This window comes from Ictalurus furcatus, chromosome 25, assembly GCF_023375685.1.
Source record: "Ictalurus furcatus strain D&B chromosome 25, Billie_1.0, whole genome shotgun sequence".
Lineage (NCBI taxonomy): Eukaryota > Metazoa > Chordata > Actinopteri > Siluriformes > Ictaluridae > Ictalurus > Ictalurus furcatus.
In genome coordinates this window covers 14893438-14905603 of record NC_071279.1, presented here as the reverse complement: position 1 = coordinate 14905603, position 12166 = coordinate 14893438, and the positions used below count along the sequence as shown (strand labels likewise).

Here is a 12166-nt window from a genome sequence, read left to right as displayed (position 1 = left end):
GCTTTGGAAGCAGAAAAACCATGAGAAGAGGGGGCAGATACGTATGCCTCTGGAGTACTGAATGTGAGTTTGAATCCCGGTTTGAATGTTGCTATGGAAAAAGTATCTGTAAAGTCGAACCTCATGTCACGTCACGTCACATCATGTACCAGTCCCAACAATAGACACGGTATTAATATTGGAATATTGGTGATAATATTTTCATAAATCTCCTTATATACGATCTCTTACAAGACTTTTTCTCCAGCACTTCATGTGTGTTCCATGATTGGTTTTTCTCACTTGCCTATCAACTTGCCACCTGATTGGTCGGTAGGTCAAAATCGTTTGACATCACTCAGTACTTTTATTTTGAAAAGTTTACATTTTTCAACTTTGAAAGCTCCACTGTAAGCCAATGGGATTATTTATTTATTTATTTATTTTTTACAAAAGACACCACATTCTATCCGACTTACGGTTGCTAAATATAGCATTACATGTCACAGTTGAGAAAAAAACACCTAGTGTGAAAGCACCCTTGCAACAAAAATGCAAAGACAGAACAATGGGCAAGTGTGAAAGAGTATAAGACAAGATTCAAACTCATCTTCAGTACTAGCAGCTTACTGCTAACTTAAAGTTTACACAGGAGGTCATTGCTAGCTAGCTAAGTTAGCTCAATCAGCTCAATCAGATGTCCATATTAGCTGCTGCTTGATCTAAATGAGCAGATATTAACCACGATGGTCTCACATTTAGAAATTTGACTGAATTTATATGAAAAGTGACAACGGTTAAGCTTGGGTTTAGTGTTTGGATCATTTCTTATGACTTTATTGTATGAAATTGAATGAAATCCAACCACATCATTCTTGTCTTTGCCTCTTTTTCTTTCTTTCTTTCTTTTTTTTTTGTTTTGTTTAGAGATCAGGTTATATCTTTGGTTTTAATAACTGGTTTTGTTAAAGGAAATGAAAGCATACACTTTGCTACAGAAGTTGCTGCCAATGTTGGGTTGTTGTTTAAATTAGGTCTCATTAGCAAGTCCCCACTTGACGTATCCACCATATTTAGATAGGATCAAAAACATTTCCAGGTGTTTTAACCGTTCTTGTGATCTTCAGTGTTGGAATGAAACGTGATCAGTGGAAGATGACATCAAGCAAGTGCGCGAAAAAGAATAAGAATGCCTACTAAGAAACCCCCTCATTCTTCTTCTCTCCTTTTTCTTTCTTTCTTTCTTTCTTTCTTTCTCTCTCTCTTTCTCGTTTGTAATAAAACATCCCTTTGCAGCCCGAAGCACTTTGCCAGCTGAAACCAATTTTCTTTAAAAAAAAAAAAAAGAATCCTGAACCTTACCCTATATGTAGGGGGAATTTAATATATTAGGAGAAAAAACAGTTAGGGAAGCTCATTAAAATTCACTGGCTCTAAGAAATAGGAAGGTATTATTATGATTATTATTATTATTAAGGGAGAGTTTTTTTTTTTTTGCTGTTTAGTGTTATGCAAGAGAAAGCAGAGCTACAGGACTACATGTTTACCACGAGCAACATGAGCACAGCAGCAGCTAACGTACTGAACATTATACACACACACAGGTCTCAACACCGCATCTAAGATTACTGTTTTTATGGGGATTTCCACCGAGTTAGCTGGTCTATACCAAGCCCTATCTCTACTTTCAAACCTAACCTCAGCACTCAAAAATGAATATTTTGATATGTCTTTTTCAGACAAGTGTTGCATGTTGTTCAAATCAAAAAACAAAACAGACAATAAAACAGACATACTTTTATAAAACAAAACAGACAATCTTTCTTAATGGGTACTAGCTAAATGCTGATCCAGCAAGGTCAAACCCATGGGTCATTCGGTCCTGAGAAAGAGTTTAAAACGTGTGTGCACAGGCCACATACCACACACACACACACACACAATGTTCTCACACCTTTGCATACAATTCTCTCACTTTTATTCAGCACAAATCTGTAGTGTGTTAAAACTGCCTTAACACATGAACCCCACACACCTTAAAATACTAGTTTGGTCGTGAGTTGAGATCGGCGGCCTTACAACACGTAACGTAATACTCAGCGGCCGCCGATATCGTGCCATTGCGATCAGTGACGTCCAACGACAAAAAGTTCTGTCAGTGTCCGAAATGTTTTAATCTCAGAGAGTGACCGCTGCTAGGACGCTCGTCTAAAAACCACCAATAGGAACACGGCATCGTATCACACAAAAAGTACAGTACAGTAATGGCAAAGATAAACAAAACATAAACAAAAGAGTATCCTTATTTCTTCAATAAGACGATCTGATTTCCGGATCACGCTGATCGATAACATAAGCATGACGTAATAGTTTTCTTGCATTGCAGGTCTATCGTTAGAGGATCTTTATGTTTTGGTATATTTTGACACGGAGAACACGTACATTATCACGCAGTCTGTTAAAGAAGATGTTTGGCCAAGATACCATTGGGGTCGTCTTGTACAGTGTGACAAGTAATAATCTTAAAAGACTGCTGTTTAAAACTGGCTTGAGACTTAAATCAGCAGATTCATCTTACTGTGCATAATTATACCTCATTTTCAGGTTTCCACTATACATTAAAGTGAAAATATTATAACACTGTGATGTTTTATGGAATTATAGGATATCAGAATTTAGTTTGACTGCGGAGTTTCGTAGCCAGCGGTTGAGTTGTAAAATATTAAGCTGGATGAGAAGTACATCGTATAAAATGCCTTGCTAATGGTTACAATTAACACATCATTACCCTACTTATTATTATTTTTAAATCCATTTCCAGTCCACATGTTTATGTAGAACAGATGAGTACCTCATTGGAATTGTTCAGTCGTTAATGGTATTAGTTTTGTAATTGTTCTATTGATCATTTTCTATGCACTCATCTTATATTGTGTCAGAACCTTGCTATAGACACGAATGAATTTACTTCACAGTTTATTTATATATCATTTTTTTTACGTTTTATTTGCGCTTAAAGAAATTCACAAGAGAAGGAATCTTATGTATGGATTTAGGTGTGCAGGAAAACTCATCCGCATGATACATAATATAGCACGATCGATTGTCTTAATATTAATAATGCAAAGATTATAAACTCGGATTTACTGAATTTATTTAAATTTCTCAAATAGGTATGGGATTAAAATATCGACACGCCTAGTGATATCACATAACCACAATAACGAAGGTGAGTGAAAAAAGAGGAAGATTTCTGTGATTTGTTTTAGCCAGGTAGATAGCGTTTCTAGCTTAGCATCTTGTAGTTGTAAAAGTATTTACGATGTTCACAAAACCTTTATCCATCATAGTTATGGACGACTGCATACATTCGCATTTCCTCCATCACCAAAGGGCTGTTTGATTCCTAATTCTTTAAATACTTTAAATACTGGTTTCTATCATAACAACAAAATCACAGGGACTTGTATAGCAGACAATAATCTAAGGCTAATACTCAACAGATTTTTGTAAACGATTGTTTCAATTAAAAGAGCATCATTGTTGATATGGTGAAGTTTTCTTAAGTAGACATTCCTTAAATATTTATGCAAGGAGTCTCCAGTGTCAGCGCTTTGTAACACTCAGTACGTTTTTCGGCATGGGAAAGTCTTTAGGTGTTTTGGTTTCTTGGTAACATGAACGTTCGTACGTTCGTAGATGCTATAACGTAAGTGATAATAGGAACTAACTCGTGTCATGGATATGCCACAACATTAAATGTAACTATAAATGGATAAAACGTAATCGTAGTGGTCAAAAAGTGACGTAATTGTTGTAATTAGTGTGATGTAAGAAGGATGAAACACTGGGATGTGCTATTGTAGAAAAATAACTTCAGGATGGTGTTAGCTCGATGTGAAATGGAGTTACTGTTAGGAGCGAGTTGTTGATTATTTTCCTATAGCGGCACATCACGCCATATTTTATTCCTTACTTAGAAGCGTCTGGGAAATGAAGGTTATCTGCAGACATGCAGGTTAGAGAGGAGCTCGAGGGCAAACGGTAGTTTCTCAAAGCATGAAAACTTTGCTTATCAAATTGAAGACAGTAAAGCTTTATCTTTGGTCAGGAGGAACGTATGATTCCTGATTGCTCAAGGTTAGAGTTTGATGAGTACACAACGCTAACCGTTAAGATCCTGAGAATGTCTAATCATACTATGTCAAGCTATTCACGTCTAAACACTGGCAGTACTTTGCCATAGGCACAAAAAGATTGGCACCAGAAAACTATTAAAGGGAAAGTGGCCTTCAGTTATGTTCATAACCTTTCCTGCTGAGGATGGAGCGAGAGTGTAGAGATATGTGCCTCTGTCCACTGCAGTCCCACAGGGCCGATCCTGGCACGCACACTGGCAGACATTTGAACTCGATTGCAGCCTTGGCCGTCATTTGAACTCATTTTCTCCCCAACATCACGCTCCCGCTGGGGCAGTTTAACAGCATGGCTGGCTCAAGTGTGAGGAAGTTATCCCTGACCTCCAGCTTAAAGGATCAGTGCCACTGAATTTAGACTCAGATGGCCTGTCCTTGTCGTATTAGTGCAGAAACATACTTCCAAAGATCTCACACTGGAAATTTGGCTCAGAGTTTAATTAGCACGTTGGAGCAAAAATCAGGTGATCCTGAAAAGTGTTTTAGCTAATCTTAGCTAGCTTTTTTTTTTTTTTTTTTGGCAACTGTGAGCAGCAGGCAATATTAAGAAATTATTAGCAATTACTCAATAATTTTTTTTTTTTTTAAATCACACAATCTTGTCCTTTTTATGTTTTACTAATTTGCAAGGTTAAAGTTCACATAGATGCAAGGCAAAAATAACTTTTTTTTTTTTTTTTTTAGTGTGCCATGTTTTTGTCCCCATTCAAATAAATTCATTCCTCCATCAGGAAAATTTTATTCCAATTTTTTCCTGACCACCCCTTAAATTTTGCATTACTGTTTCTTGTTGCCTTTCTCCATCCTTCTTTTATGTCTATCAGGCCTCACACTTTTTAAAGATAACACCTTTTTTTTTTTTTTTTTTTTAAATAGCAAATTAGTGCTAATTATAATCAAGTTTTCCACAACGTCTTAGATCGTCTTCCTCGTCATGCTAGCTAGCTAATGTTCACTACTTTTTTTTTTTTTGTAACTGTGAGCTATGTTAAGTGGCATTAAGGAATTGTAAGAACATTACTATATAATTAGCAGTTACTCAGTTTTCTTTTAATTCCGGAAAACCTCATCCTTTTTCCAGTTTTCGAGTTTCCCTCCAAGATTCACCGACTTTCCACCAAGCTGAAAAGCAAAAAGCAGAATTAATCAAAGTGAATTCTTTTTTTTCTGTCTTCTCGTGTCTTTTCCAACTTGAGCAAATTGCTTTCATTACATGCAAAGTGTTATTCACACGACATAATTTTCTGACCACCCCTTTAATTTTTATGTCTTTTCTCTCAGGATTTCCAAACCTGCAGTGGACACACAAAAACGGAAAAGGATAGCGCTCATATTCAGAGCTCTTTTTATTACTAGTGATTTTTATTTAGAAACATTATCAAACACATTTATTTAGATACCAGGTGTTATTTCACTCTCTTACTCCATGGCATTTTGCCTGTCAGTTTCAGTAAATGAGACATGGCCTCACAATTATCAAAGCTAACACTTTAAAAATTTAATAAAAATTTATTCAACTTGAAATCAGACTATTTGTACAATACTGAATCAGATTGTATTTTAATGCATTATATTGTACTGTATTATATTGTTTTGTATTATATGATATTGTATTGTCTTGAAACATCTCTCAATAGTACGTATCAAATTCAATTATTGGCGCCTTTAAATCTGTAAATATAACCTAACAGAAATCGATCACTGATTATGTATTATTTTGGAAGTACGGATACACAATGCTTAGAGGTGTACATCATAGCAAATTGGGTTCTCAAAGTGGGGTGTGTGAAGAATAGTCCAGGATTCAGTGTTTAGTTTTGCTTTTGTTACAGTGCTAAAAGTCTAGAACATTCTGTTAGATTTATTATAGAGTCAATTTGGTTATTAGCCTGTTGGACTGGTCACGTGAATTTCATAGTTTTAATCCAAACCGTTAACTTGGACCTAATGTGTTCTGTAAGCAGAAAGTTCAGGAAGAAAAAATAAATAAATGTACAAAAAAAAAAAAAAAAAAAACCTCTGTGGCTCTAATAAATAGGCAAAATATTACTGTACACATTGAATTAATGAGACTAATTCAGTATTTGAGCTTCTGATTATAGATTATCCTGCGTCTCATTACTGAATCAAGAAAATCACCAGTTCACTGTTTGTACTCTTACTAATTTGTTCAAATTCATATTCAGGGTCAATAGCAGATCTTTGCCAAAAGGCAGGAATATTTCCCACTCTGTAACATTTCAACACACGTCTTAGGTGCACTGAACGACTCTTTAGCATTTTCAGTCGAATCAGTGCAGCGCTCTTGCCGTGGCGCATGATCCAGCTTCCAGATGTGAGCGTAATCATTGGTGAGTGAGACTGGTACGTCAAACCTTTGAGGTTTTTCTTGTCTAAACATTCGCCTGACGAGGCCCAAACCCTGATCAAGAGTCCTCCATGAGTGCTTTTGTTTCACGGCTGCAGATGGTGATCTGTGTTTCCTATATAACATATATCTGAGTGTGTGAGATTTGTGGAATTGTAAACAGGTCTGGAGTGTCACAGTATAACTGTAAACCGCTGGGCTTGATTACAGCGTGCTTCTTATTTAAGACGCTACCTGTTCTTTTATGAAATACAAATGCCATCAATTTTCTCCTCGTTTGCAAAACCGCGCAGACGACACCTACACCGCGCTTATTGCAGGCTGCACGGTGAATCTTTTTTTTTTTTTTTTTTTTTTTTTTTTTAAATCTGCCTAAGCAAGCACACGTCCTCGCACGCTGGCCCTTTGCAGTGTTCGTCTAATCACCGAGCGTGCTCTCATTTAAATATTAGAGTAGTCTTTAATCATGGAAAGTAATCAGTGTCATGCATATTCATACGGTCCCGGTCTAACAGTCTCATTGTCTCGCTTCAGTGCCAAATCATCTCAGCCAGTCTCTCAGCTGCCTGCTCTGATAGCGAGAGCCTGGTGCGGTGCCAAAAATACAAAAAAAAAAATCCACCATCTCAAGTTTGAAAGAACTTCTCTCGCATTTATATGTCGTCCCTGAAGAGAGAGGTGTGAGTGTGCATGTGTGTGTGCGTGTGCCTGTGTGTGTGTGTGTGTGTGTGTGTGAGAGTGTGTGTGTACGTATGTGTATGTGTGTGCATTCGTGGGTGTGTTTGTGTGTCTGAGAGAGGAGAGATTTTCGAAAGATGGCGAGACTGATCCCTGTTCCGAACGATGAATATTTGCGCAGGGGCTCAAGGAAAACTCCATTTGCATAATGACTTTGTAGTTCTGCATTAATTAAATTTGCATATGAAACTGCGTTAATTACCTCTGATCATCTGGTTTCGACTCTGCTGCATTTGATGTCCAGCCTTCAGGGTTGTGATTAGAGGTTACAGTGGCATTTTGTGTGTGTGTGTGTGTGAGAGAGAGAGAGAGAGAGAGAGAGAGAGAGAGAGAGAGAGAGAGAGAGTGTGAGTGTGTGTGTGTGTATGTGTGTGTGTTTGTGTGAGGAGGGTAGGTGTGTGTGGCAAGTTAGTTAGTAGCAAGAGATCGTTAGCGGATATGAAAGCCATTTTCTCACACTGTCACTCAGAATGCACAGGTTGAGTAAACTGTATCTGTGTGTCCTCAGTATCCTCAGTACAGACCTGACTATGAAGGGACTGACATACAGCTTAATATCATGTTTATCTTTTATGTATCCGGTTAAAACTTCTCGATCACCGAATTCATGTCAGAACGCGCCGGAATAATGAGTAACACTTTCCAGGAAAGCCGTATGCACAATGACCAACGACTACATTCATAACATGTTACGGTGTTACACTTGATAGCAATGTTTATAATGCATTTCTAAATCATTCACATTACAAGCAGCGTTTAAAACAAAACGTGTTACATCACCGATCTCGACGACATCCAGGATGAGTTTGATAAACTCGTTGTGAAGTTATACACTTTAATAATTAAGTTATTAAGCTGTCACTCTGTCGGGTGTGATTCATTTATCCAAGAAAATAAATCACGACAGGTCTCATAAGGCGCTAGACAAAGCGGGACTCTTTGGTATTGGTGATATAATGTGTTATGAATTTATAACGCATCACGTTAACCATACATAATGCATAATAAGCGGCGCTATAAAGCGTAATGCATCTTCACAGATAATTATGACAATATGTATAATGTCATATGACGTATCATGTGTTCATGGTTTATTTTAGAACGTTTTACTGAAGGGTTTGACAGATTATGATGAATAACAGCTCTCCATTGTAACAAAAAAAGGACAAAAATAACATTCTCTGATATCTGTTTAACAATACAGTATGTTTTTTGTTGTTGTTGTTTTTTTTTTTTTTACAATATTGTGGCATATTACATGACCTGACATCATTATCTGTACTGTTATAGCATTATGTGTAGCATTATGTGTATTATGCTCCAGCATTCAATCTAATCTCTGTTCAGCATATCTGTAGTGTATGCCCGGACAATAATTTGAACTTCATGTTACTCTGTACTGAGAAAATAACCGAAAACCGAAACTTGTTTACTCGAAACAAGTTCAAGTTGGTGAACAAAACAATTCAAATATGCATACATTTCTAACCTTACTTAAACAGTAAAAAATCTTGCGAGAACATCTCACCAAATCTGTACTTATGTCATTTCACTCAACTTTCCATCACTGGAGCAATAATTCATTCCAGTTAGGCTTTTCTAAAGGTTTTATAGTGTCCACGCGCCACAAAAACCTTCTCGTCTCAGAACGGACGATAGATACGGATTTAAAGCTTCTTTAAAGCTTCGCAAAATACCTTTGAGCAAAGAATTCATGACAATTTTCTAAAGAGATATATTTCAGTCGTTGGTATAAATAATTAGACTTAAACTATAAATAGGTTTTGAGTAAACAACTTTTCAGGGTGCTGTTTTTTTGTTTCGTTTTTGCGCTCTAGCAATCCAACCTGTTCAGACTTTTGATACATTACACAACACATACTACTGGCAAGAGCATCCACCTTTTCTTTTGTAGAGAGTCGTATTTTGGGGGGGAAAAAGGTTACGATACAAACCCATTCTACTGGCTTCCCAGTGAAATCCCCAGAAGTTTTGCATAGCTGCAAAGGCTCATGGAATTGGAGGCGTGGCTTTCGGGGCTGGCCTACACCACCCTGAGGAAGGCTGATTGGTTTTTCGACCCTGCTCCATACTGGATCAGTTAAAGTGTGGCAGAAAAGAGCGACACGCCATGTGCTTTCCACTCGCCGCCCTGTAAGGAGTTAAAGTCTCCCACATGAAGGCATCAAACGCTCCACATACCGCTTTATGGTAGTCATATGGCAACCGATTTGATATTTTTCCTACCACAGCAGGGAATAAAACTCGCCACTAATTTAGGCTGCAAGCGCCGCCGCTAAATTTCAGCATGTGCTGACGGTGTTCGCCAGATGTTTTCCTTTTGGTCCCTCTCGCTTTTCAGCCCTCGCTCTGTCTCTCTCTGGACTCGCCTAATGTTCTCTCACATTTTGTGAGAAACTGCCTGGCTGTGGCACAAGTTTGGAAAACAGAGACTAAGTTTTTATTATAATTATTAAAAACATCATTGCTCTGGTTATAGTTTTCATCTTGTGAGGAATCATGTCCCATTGGATCTGTCAGCAGCAGCTCGTTCTCGTCGTGTCTTCTGCGAGCTAACCGCATTGCTGACGCCCAGATGCGACCCTCCGCTTCTGGAGTACGTTTAAAGCCCTTGTGATTTTCTCCTTTCGCGCGTTATTTTTCTTCTCCTGCTCCTTAATATTATGAAGGGACCTCTAGATTATGTGGGTCATGTTCCATTAAGACGTCGCACATCACTTCATCGTGACAGTGTTTTCCTGGTTTTTACAGTGATTCTAATCGAATCTTTACACACCTTCACACATTTTTATTTATTTATTTATTTATTTATTTACTTACATTTTCCGTCTGTCTTACGTCCCTTCGGGAAGGTATAAAGGTGAAAGTGCGGGGAGTTCAAAGAGACACACGCAAAAACACGCGCGTCCTTGTGAAAACAATCCTCCTTGCTCGTTTTTCTTACATGGCCCCGAAGGATTAGCCCACTGTCTATCAATAGTCAGACTAACAGTGTTGTTCATGGAGAAAGACTAGCTTAGCTGAACAAGTAAGCGAGATCTGAAGCTGCGGCTGTTTAAAACAAACAGTTTTCCTTAGCAGACATTACAACGTCTCGAGATCTCATTGCCTGAGCTTAATTCAGTGGTAAAGTGTGGTGTCGGCTTGAGCGTTACCAGCCAGAACGTAATCTCAGTTACAGCGGCGTTTGCCTGCCACCGTTATTGTCGTTGCGTTCTGGGTGGCATTATAAAAACGCAACCGCTTTTAAACACCGAAGTTCTCATACGCTTTTTTTTTTTTTTTTTTTACGGCTGTCTTATTTTCCCCTCCCTCACTCAAACTGTCTGTCTTTTTCCTTGGCGCTGATTTTGATCTGTCTTGATGTGATAAATGCCGCATGCTGACCATGACTGGGCCATATGCCGCCGCTTTGCTGTGGATACTGTTTTCACTGTGCAGCAAACACAAGCCAGACCTCTCCTCAAGAATCGCGCTTGTACGCTGTACTCTCTCACGGCTGGAGAGTTGATCGTTGGCAGTTTCACCTGGCTTCGCCTCTGTATGACATCGCTCGGTAAACTGAAACCGGTTTAGCTTTGCCTACGGCAAAGTCCTAGTCTGTTCTACTCTCGTTCTCTGATGCCCTGAAATGTAGCCCTTTTTTTTTTTTAAAAAAGATCATGACGGGGGAGGGGGGGGGACTTTGTTGTGTCATGCTAATAAGAACTCATGTCATTACAGTACATAGATTTAACTCTGAGAGGTTATGGACACCATGGTACCATAAGTACCCTTCTTTGTCTCTGTGGGAGCCCCTGTGAAATGAAATAAGGCCCTGATCTTATCAGATTTTGTTCGTGCCAGCACAGGCTTGTCCCGACGCGCTCGCTGAGTTAGCCATGGCCCTGGCGCTACAGGCACTGCCGAGATGAAAGAGCCCCCTTAACCATAAGCTATGTAGGGAACTGAGCCAGAGTTTGAAATGCATCGACGTGATAACAGCCAAGGGAAAAACGAATCTCCTCTTGTTTAACTCCCCCACGGCTGCAGTCAGGAGAAGGGTACATGCAGGATCGGGGGTGGGTGGCGTGGGGGGAAGGGGAGTTATTCGGCTGGTTGACGTGGCCATTTTCGTTCAAACCTGACTGGCAGGATTTACCATGATTTATTTGTTCTTTTTGAGGTAATTTATTGCTCAGTGTTAGTTTAGCTTAGTAGTATCATAATCTGATCTGTATCATGATTGATAGCATAGTGATATATTCTTTTCAACTGTTTTCTCTTTTTATTTTTGTTTTCATTTGTCTTGTTTTCTCATTTTTTATCCTTTCATCTTCTCTTCTCTTCTCTTGTCTTCTCATTTCCTCTCCTCTTCCTTTTCAAGTCTATATGTACTGTAACCTTTAGCTTAAAACCCAGTTAGTGTCAGTGTTTGTTTCTGATTGCGTGATCTAAGGTAAAAACTTACTTAATTACTAAGGCGTGTTCTACACACACACACACACACACAGCTCTGTAATATGGTCAGCGTTGGGGCTCGATGCCAGCAGGCATGGCAGTAAGGTGGCTGGCATGTGTGGCAGCTTCTGCCATCATAAGGGCCGGGCGGCATCTGAGGAGCCATTTTATAGTACATGCACACACACACACACACACACACACACACACACATGCACGCACACACTGATTATAGCGGCCTGATTGCTTTGGAAGGCACTCTGAAGGTCTGCTGAGTTTTACAGTGGCCTTTAAATGGGTCTAGATGCCTGCGCTCAGCTGGGGACCATTATGGGGTACGTTATCCAAAAAAATGGCAGGGCAATTATTTCCCATACGGGACTGTTCTTCGTGCCATTTTGTTCACACACACATGCAGAAGTGC

General features: G+C 38.9%; 1 protein-coding gene across 1 annotated transcript in view; it reads left to right on the top strand.

The window, feature by feature from the left end:
• The window catches only part of bcl11bb (BCL11 transcription factor B b), a 31321-nt gene that overhangs the window by 9082 nt on the left and 10073 nt on the right, over window positions 1-12166 (top strand). The window lies entirely within an intron of this gene.